Below are 10,023 nucleotides of genomic sequence, written 5' to 3'. Positions count from 1 at the left end.
ATCCACTAAATCTACTGTATGATTCTAATTCAAAAATATCTTTATTCAGTAGGTAACATAAGTAGTTACACTTGCAAACTTGCAAGTTTTATGATTGCTTGTGTCTTTTTCCGTCCAAGAGGGCTAACATGCGCTCCGTGATAAATTATCCATCGATTCAATAAATTTTGTCGCAATCGATAAGTTTGCTTTTTCCTTAACATGCATGACACGTGATTTTGTTCGTATCTTGACAGAACGATATGACTTATTTGGGTTCACATATTAGCAACAATCGACAAAAGTACATTTAATTATAAAATGACCGTGACAAAATCAGTGGCGGCCCTAGGGCGGTGCGAACGGTGCGACTGCACCGGGAGCCAACAGGGAGAGCGCCAAAATCAACAAGACTGGTCAACCCTGGCCAGTAGCCCCGTATCTAGAGAGGAGCGACTGGATTTTGTATTTTGAGGGGCTGAGGGGAGCCACTTTGAGGGCTCGCACCACCTACATATTTTGCTAGGGCTACCACTGGACAAAATTTTATCACGTTGCGCCCTCCTGATCACGGATTGCGGGCGTGCCCGCCACGCATTCGTATGTACTAGACACGTTTACGTATCCACTTACGAATGCCCAATAATATCACGGTATAAGAAGACCAGGTATGTTCAAAACTGACAGCTAGCATATCAACGTTAGCCCAGCTAACGTCATCACACACTACGTTGCCATTTCGTAAAAAATAAATTACCCACGTCCAATGATTTTAATTTACTTTGCAAGGAATTTTTGTACTTTGAATTATAGATTTACGTGCAGTTTTAACTGCACTGTTTTAATTGCAATACTGCTTTCTTAGATGAATTGCTTCGATGTGGCCATTTTAACCCCCCTGGTCTTGTTAAACCATGATCAATATTATCCGTAACCTGGGTAAAATTCAAAGTGCTACTTTTATAATTAATAAATATTTCATTGTTTAAGAACTAAAAGAGCTTGGGAACGTATGACCGATACGATTAAGGACTCCACAATTAATAATGTGATCGATGGGTGGAAACAAAACATCATCAAAAACATTTTCGGGACGGACAATAGATTTATCGGCCTAAAATGGGGGACATACGACAGCATATACAGCAAGTAAATAATAATCAGGGACTTTCCAGGCTGTCTTTCACAAAAACAATATAGATGGCGCTGTTAAACTTGTCCTTCGTTTAACCTTCTAATTTCATAGATAATAGACACAATTATGCATCTTTTCGAGACGTGGCCGCTTACTATGGGTCTCGTGAGGAGGCTCGGTGTCGCTCAGCGGGCAATGGAGAGAGCTATGCTCGGTATTTCCCTGCTCGAACGAATCAGAAATGAGGAGATCCGCAAGAAAAACTAAAGTCACCGACATAGCTCGGAGAATTGCAAAGCTGAAGTGGCAGTGGGCAGGACACAGCAAGGAGAACCGATGGCCGATGGGGCGGAAAGGTTCTGGAGTGGCGACCACGTGTCGGACGACGCTCAGTGGGTAGGCCCGCTACAAGGTGGACCGACGATCTGGTGAAGGTCGCGGGAAGCCGCTGGATGCGGGCAGCGCAGGACCGATCGTCGTGGAGATCCTTGGGGGAGGCCTATGCCCAGCAGTGGGCGTCATACGGCTGATGATGATGATGATGCATCTTTTATCGTTGTTTTCGGGTTTATTACACCCAGGCACAATTACATCATCCACTCATTATTATTCTGATGAAAATAAATAGAAGCAATACTTACGTAATTCTTTACATAACGTGATTCAAATATCAAGCTACAATTATTTTAATATTATGGTTCTGCGAATACATTCCATTTTTGAATAATTATGTACGCGAGTAATAAGAAAATAAGTGATCGACAGCGCCCTCTATATTATTATTATTTTTTTAACTTCGATGGGTTTGCTCTTGGGCCCAGAGTCGCCCAGAAGGTGCCCGTTCTCTCTGGCCTTGAAAGCACCCGGGTTATATGCATTCGGAAAGACGGAAGAGAATTCCACTCCTTAGGAGTGCGCAAAATGAAGGACTTTTTTTTTTTTTGACGTGACTTATTGTAGATTTGCCGCAGATGGCATTAACTACTTGGCCGGACAAATGGGGAGCGCTGAAGGCTCTCACCCGGTAAGCGCAAAATGAAGGACGATGCGAAGCGCTTTGTGCGAATAGTTGGAATATCCACCAAATAGGGATGGAACCCGGCCGTACGTCTGGAAGTCCGCAGATAAAAGGGGGAACTTATGTTTGGGGAACACAGCCTGAAAAGTCTCTCATTATTCGCTTAGTAGTACTGGAGATGCCTTCTTCTTTTACTCTTCCTTCTTTGAAAATATAACATCGAAAACAGTCGATCCGTTTTCAAGATAACATTAACAAAATGTATGTGAAAATGAATTATGTGTGAGTCAAAAGCGTTGGCGTTGTTACCTGTGATTCCGAGTTGTGAGGTCAATGACCTATCTGATCAGCCCTCCTCCAGTAAAAACCATCTACCTACTTCAGCAAATAGCAGCCGGGACCGACTGCTTTACATGTCCTCCCAGCACGGAATTATATTTTTTAGTGTTTCCAGCCTGCAACGTCCTATATACAAACCAGGGGCAGTCTCACAAATTTATTTTTTGCCAGACGTGTCCCCATCGAGAATCGAATGCAGGACCTCCGGACCGAGAGCCTAGTGCTCAACCACTGGACCACGGGATGAAAAACATAATTATCTACTTGCACGTAACAAATTTACTAATTGTATTTTTCGTGCGTCCAGGCATAAAAAGCCACGCCGCAAGAGGCCATACCAATTGAAGTATACACCGGAAGAACTACATGGTTATAATAACGATTTTGACAATTTAAAAAGCGTATGGAAACTGATATTAGGGGACAGTACTTTTGAGTACGTAATCTTAATCTTTAATCTTGATGGCTAAATCATGCGTTTGCCCTTGTTTATACCTACTACCTACCAGTAAAATGTTCACTCCGAAGACTACCTACCCCTTAAGCGGTTATTACATTACAGACAGACACACATACACTTTCCCATTTATAATATTACAGATCCCCACACTAGCTTCTTTCGGGCGTTGTCGTCATGCCAGCGTCCGCGCAACGTCGACGCCGCGGCGACGTGACGCCAGCGCTGGCCGGCTGCCGAACGCCGAGCGTGCGCGGCGGTGGCGTCGCGTGGCCGCGTGTCCTGTCGCGTACAATCAGTTTGAAAATGTATGACAAACCGACGAACAAACACTGCTTTTGATATTACTTATCCACGCTAGTGTGAGGGGTCTCTTAGTATGGATTAGCAGCTGCCAATCACACGTACCTACAGTACCTTTTCGGCGGAAAAGAAAATGACAGGTATCACTTAAAATAAAATTAGGCCGTGTTTGCTCAGCGCCTTTGTTAAACTCAAACTTAAATACTTGGTAATTTACAATTTCAGTGAATTTGACGGATTCATGAAGCTATACAATACAATGTCTGACAATGACCGGCGGTCTTTTTACAGGCTTTATTTTAAGGCTGTAAAGACATGATTCCGTAAGTATTTTAAAATTCAGTTATTGGCGCATTATAATTTCATTGGCTTTCGTCATGAAGAATAATATTTTTATCATATTAGGTAAGTACATAACATTTATGATGCTTGACACGGTAATAAGTAATAAGTACGTAACATTTTTAAACGGTTGTTTTTCAAACTTTTTAAAAATTAGACGGTTCTAAACATTATAAGGGATTAATGCTATTGCCGTGTTGAGGAGCTCGGTGGCGCAGCGGTTAACGCGCTCGGTCTGCGATTGTTGAAGTAAAGCAACTTTCGAAAAGGCCGGTCATAGGATGGGTGACCACAAAAAAAAAGTTTTCACCTCGAGCTCCTCCGTGCTTCGGAAGGCACGTTAAGCCGTTGGTCCCGGCTGCATTAGCAGTCGTTAATAACCATCAATCCGCACTGGGCCCGCGTGATGGTTTAAGGCCCGATCTCCCTATCCATCCATAGGGAAGGCCCGTGCCCCAGCAGTGGGGACGTTAATGGGCTGATGATGATGACTTCTACATCTAGTCCAAATCGTTACAAAGAAATAAAGATGGCGCCGATTTATCTTATTTTTTTTATATGTCTTTGGTACTTACGTACCTAGTCTGTTTGTTATTACTGTATTTAAGTGGGATATCATTAATTTTGGTTCGGCTTTCATACAAACCGTTTTAAAGTCTTTTTTGACTTATTGTCGCAAATGACATTAACTCTTACCCGGTACGGTCACGAGTACTAATATGTATACACTTTGAAACCATATCGCATTAACTTTTTTGACAAATTAAACCGTAAGTCTCATTAAATATCAAATATGATAGTGCGACAGGGTTCTAAAGTACATGATATTGCCATGACTGTACAGAATTGAAGGCAACAGGCCTGAGGGTATCCAATTGGGCGCCAACTTCGGCTCTGGGCGTCGCCCAGATAGAATAGAAGTCGGAAGTCATCGTATTTGTTAAACTTTTTTTGTTTCAGATGGAAAAAGAAAAAGCAACACGGAATGTAATGTTATAAGTATGTTAGCAACCATATTATGTGAATTTCTATAAAGAACTTCAGCGGCCCACTATCTTCGTATAGGCTGGAATGACTATCAGCTCTGTACAAAAGACATATTGGCGATACTAAAAAAGAATCTTGTCTATGAAACCAGCTACTGGATGTTTAAAAAGGCCTCACCGAAGCAATTCATAAAAAAAAAGCATTTTAAATTTGCGCATATATAAAAGTACTTATATATGTGCGCCATGTCAACAAATATCAAATAAATGATGAATTGCTTCAATGTAACCTTTCATTTATAAAACTAAATTAAATGAATCGTATTGTCTGCCGATTTTACTCTTTGGTAAGATGATCCGTGCTTCGGAAGGCACGTTAAGCCGTTGGTCCCGGTTACTACTTACTGATGTAAGTGAGTAATCGTTACATGAGCCATGTCAGGGGCCTTTGGCGGCTCAATAATAACCCTGACACCAGGGTTGATGAGGTTGGTAATCCACCTTACAACCCACACGATAGAAGAAGACTCTTTGGTCAGCCGGACGGACGCGCTAACTGTAACTAAGTACTTTTTGAGGCTTTTATCATATTGGGCCCGAATCTAAAATCGTCATTTGCATTAAGAATTAGAACAATGCCACACTACACCCCGGACACTTCAAACAAAAAACCTCGTTTGACACAGATACTACACAAAAACGATACGATACTCGAGCTCTGCACATTGTTAGTGAAAAACTAAAAAAAACTAATTGAAATACATAGTTTCAATGTTAAACCGACTTCAAAATCTGTCAAATAAAAAGTAAGAAACGATCTACTCTGAACCGGCGTGCGTGTATGAAGCGATTGATGAATGTGGAGGAAGCAAGAGAAGTGTGTCAGGATCGAAGCAAATGGAATTCTATAGTCTCTGCTTACCCCGGTGGGAAATAGGCGTGACTTTATGTATGTATGTATGTAAAAAGTAAGAAATAATGTTTTGTTGAATACAATGTTAAATTCTGAAGTCGGTGCAACCAGCAACCTTTATTAGTTACCTGCCAACCCTGCGAATGGTCCACCTTGGTTACTTTAGGTACTTATGACAATGGGACGAACATGCAGTTCGACCATATAAAATAATTGTTGCTTCATATTTGGATCAGATAATGGTATAGAATTATGTTGTTACCTATATTGCTTCTCTTTATTTTTATCCGAATAATGGGTGGAAGATGTGTTGTCCGTGGATGTTATATCAAGGATCATTAAATTATTTATACCCAATTTACCTAGGTCTGCCCAACATTACCCAATGGCTCAAATTAGCTTCAAAACGTTTTTTCGATTCTGCTCCGCACCACCCAAATCCCCTGGTAGTTGCGGCTTCCGAATATACTTATCCCGCTTAGGGACGGTACTGAAAAGTATCGGCGTCCGAAGGACGTAATATACGATCCCGGCGACCCGATTACTTTAGCCATAGAGGCAGCCAATCAGCTTGCGACACCAAACACTTCAGGTCCATACCGACCCCGCCGGCGTCGTCGACGATTTCCCTCAATCAGCGCTTCGTCGATTAATTCTTTCAAATATTTTTCCTCTCAGACGACGCCCTGATCCGAGGTTCGCGCCCAACTGGGCACCCTCAGGCCTGTTGTCTTAAACTTTGTACCGGCCAAGTAGTTAATGCCATCTGCGGTAAATCTACAATAAGTGACGTTAAAATAAAATATTCCCAAAAACAATGATAAAAGATGCATTATCATGTTTGTTATCTATGAAATTAGAAGAGTAAGTAAACAGACGCAACTCTGTACAACGCCATCTATTTTTTTTTTGGGAACGTAGCCTGGAAAGCCCCTGATTGAAGCAAGAGAAGTATGTCAGGATCGAATCAAATGGAATTCCATAGTCTTTGCTTACCCGGTGGGAAATAGGCGTGAGTTTATGTATGTATGTACCAATGCTCTTGAACTTACCCCCTTTAGCTATCTTTACCTACTTCAATACATTTACGAATGTTATAAAAAATAATTTTATCCATACAAAGAAGATAAAACTATCTATTTCTCCCAACAGGTGTCACCACTGTTGGGTGTTCTTTTTGACTGAAACTGATATAATAATAACATGATCTGTGGTAGATTCATTAGCAGCGCATACCTACTTAATTGATTAACATTTTTTTGCTTACACAGGGCACTTAATTTTTTATAAAACTGGTTTTGGTTATTCTATAGAGGTGGCCAATCAGCTCGCGACAACACTTCAGGATTCCGACACTAACCCCGCCGGCGTAGTCGACGATTTCCCTCAATCAGCGCTTATCACTATGGGCTCACTGGAGTCGGTTAACTCTTTCAAATATCCTCTCAGACGACGCCCTGAGCCGAGGTTCGCGCCCAACTGGGCTGGCTGGGCTGGGCTAGGCTGGGCTGGGCTAGTCTCTAGCCTGACTGTATTAAATTTTGTACCGGGCGAGAGCCCTCAGCGCTCATTTGTCCGGGCAAGTAATTAACGCACCATAAATCAACAAGTCACGTCAAAAAAAAAAATACTGAAACCGAAACTTCGTCGAAAATCTATTTTCGGCTGGACACTAGAAAATACTATTTACTTACTGTTGTTATTTTATTATTACTGTTTAGAGAGTACTTACCTAAGTGGAATTCCTTGGTCTCTGCCTACCCTAACGGGAAATAAGCGTAATCTTAAGTATGTATGCAATTTACGACAGCATGGGCTTTTAGGCCAAAAATTCTACTGAGTGTACTAAGAAATAACATCCTGTACCATTGCAGTATCGTGCTCCTTGTAATATCAGCCACACGCGATGGCGGCTGCATGTCTGTTACGTTGGCTTCTTTTAGTATTCTATATCATCACAAGCATAGAAATCTCTGCCAATAGCCGCGTTGCAAATAAAATAGTGCCAAACATAAATAAATCCTTACAAAATAAAGAAAAGGCAGTTCCAAAGTAAGTTATTCGAAGTTGTCAGCACCACAAACTTGTTTCTTTTTACCGCCTTAAAAAAATAAAGAGGTTGACCCTTATGTACTTGTCTAATATAGAGGAATTGCATAATATATATAACAGTGTAGTGAGTCTATATGGGGTTCTAAACACGTATGCCAAATTACATAGGTTGTATATACTTATGTATACTTTTCCAAGTGTTTCTCAGAAACTACATAATTGTATGGTATTGAGACTGAGATGCGCAAATCGTTGTTTGGTTTTTTCCCTAATATGCATAATTTTATTCGTATTTTGACAGAACGATATGATCATATATCACCGTCCGGCAAAACGACATAATTATATCGTCAGAATCGATAAAATGACCGTGACAATTTTTTATCACGTTGCGTGTGTTAGTCCTGCTGGTGTAAGCAGTACGCACTGCTGGACCAACACATAAGTAGTTAGTACCTCCAATGATCTTTCCCTGGTGAACTCTCTCTCTCTATTTAAGAGCTGCGCTCTTGTCGGTGAAGTAATCGCCATTCCTCTCTTCTTCCCGCCAAAACCTTCACCTCCCGATACGACACGACCAACTAATTCAACCACCAAGTAATTAACTAATTCACTCTTTTTCGAAACAAGAGTAAATATAAACCACCTAACAGTTTTAGAGGTCACTCACATTAGTGCCTCCGAAACGTATTTTTTTATTCACCGCTGAGCACGTAATAAACATTAATAATAAAAAAAACGTAAATGAATTAGTTTATTGGTTTGTGCTGAGATTAGAACCTGCGACTTCACAGACTCATGCGTTTCCAACTGAGCTCACGGCTCTGATGAATAATAATAATTGGTATTTTTTTCTGTCATTTACGTTTCTTTTAAGAGCTAAGAAAGATCGGGCTGCACTAAATGAAATAGATAATTCAACGTTGACAAATAATATCGGCAAATGGGGAAAAGACCTCGTCCATAAACTGGTCGTCAGCAGAGCCCTGCAGCCACAAAAGGCTGACCAGAGGTAAGTAAGAAGAGAAATTAAACAAGAGTAGCCATTGGGTTCTCTTTGCTGTACATTTTTTCTAAAACTTTTTGGAAGAGGTGTAAAGGGGCTAATTCCTGTGGACACCATCTAATTTTAAGTTATACCATTTTCTTATTTAATCCGCCGAAAAGGAAAGGAACAAGTAATTGACAGGCATTATTGAATACACGTCAATTTTAAGCACAAATCTAAACCAAAGCTCTAAAAATTTACCATTGGCCGATAACCCGACAGAATTAAGTTGACAGCACACGTCAAACGGTTTGCATACCAGCGATTCATTCTTCCACTCATTCATTTTAAAATTAACAGCTGTCAATCATCAGTCCCTTTCCTTTTTGATGGATAACAAAATGACAGGTATAACTTAAAATAAAATTAGATGGTGTCTGCAGGAATCGAGCCCAATATTACTTCCACACATTGCACACTCATAGGAAATAACTAAACACAAACCTCTGAGCTGCCGATCGGTCATTCGTAAAAGAGGGAAGCGTGCGCTTGGCAACACCCGTAATATAATTTATTTAAGCCTGGTCTATAGCCTGTCTTAGGCAACGGCATAATGTCGCACTGCCGCTGCGGTGGCACAGGAAAACTGTTTGGTACAGTATTACAGTGCGACATTATGCTCGTAGTGCGCGCCTGGCCTTAAAATATGTCCTGCAATTTGGATAACCCGTCTCAGCACTTCCAGATCATGAACGCTCTGACTGGTAGACCACAGAGATCCTCGAGTGTAGGGTGTCGGGTGGTTGCAATAAGTTTTGCCAAGGTAGATTACATCTGAAGTTAACTAGACATTCCATGTTCAAAAACCTACCTATTTGTAATAGCAATAAACGTACAGTCTGTATTTTTCTTACATCCAGACAAAAACAAAAGAAAACAAAACCTGAACTGAAGAAGCCGAAACCGAACCGGATGCCGAAGAAATCAAAACCAAAGCCGAAAAAGAAAAGAAAAAAGATGAGCTTAATGAACATGAATAACCGCGATAAAAAAAGAAATGTAGGATGTTTGAGTTTAACAAGTGGATGGGAACCTTTATCTGGATTTAAGTATGAGTAAGTATCCACCGATTTTGTTTTTTCTCTTCTCTCGTGTGGGTTGTGAGGTAGACTACCAACCTCATCAACTCTGGTGTCAGGGTTGTTATTGAGTCGCGTAAACCCCTAACATGGCGATTTTATTTTTTTTTAACGTTGGGAAATGAGTTACGCATACCACGCCGCCCGGGGGGGACGTGGTTATGTGGGACTCCCCAGGTGTCGCCCCTAACATAGCTAATGTACCGACTACGTACTTACATCAGTCTGTAGTAACCGCGACCAACGGCTTATAACTTAGCTTCTGAAGCACGGATTATTATTTATATTTAAGTAAATACAATAATAAAATAAAAAATAGACTGAAAAAATATGCTTATTATTACATACATGTAGAAATTGAGGTTGGGTATA

The sequence above is a fragment of the Pectinophora gossypiella genome, chromosome Z, assembly GCF_024362695.1.
Source record: "Pectinophora gossypiella chromosome Z, ilPecGoss1.1, whole genome shotgun sequence".
Classification (NCBI taxonomy): domain Eukaryota; kingdom Metazoa; phylum Arthropoda; class Insecta; order Lepidoptera; family Gelechiidae; genus Pectinophora; species Pectinophora gossypiella.
Note: the sequence above shows the minus strand (reverse complement) of the source record.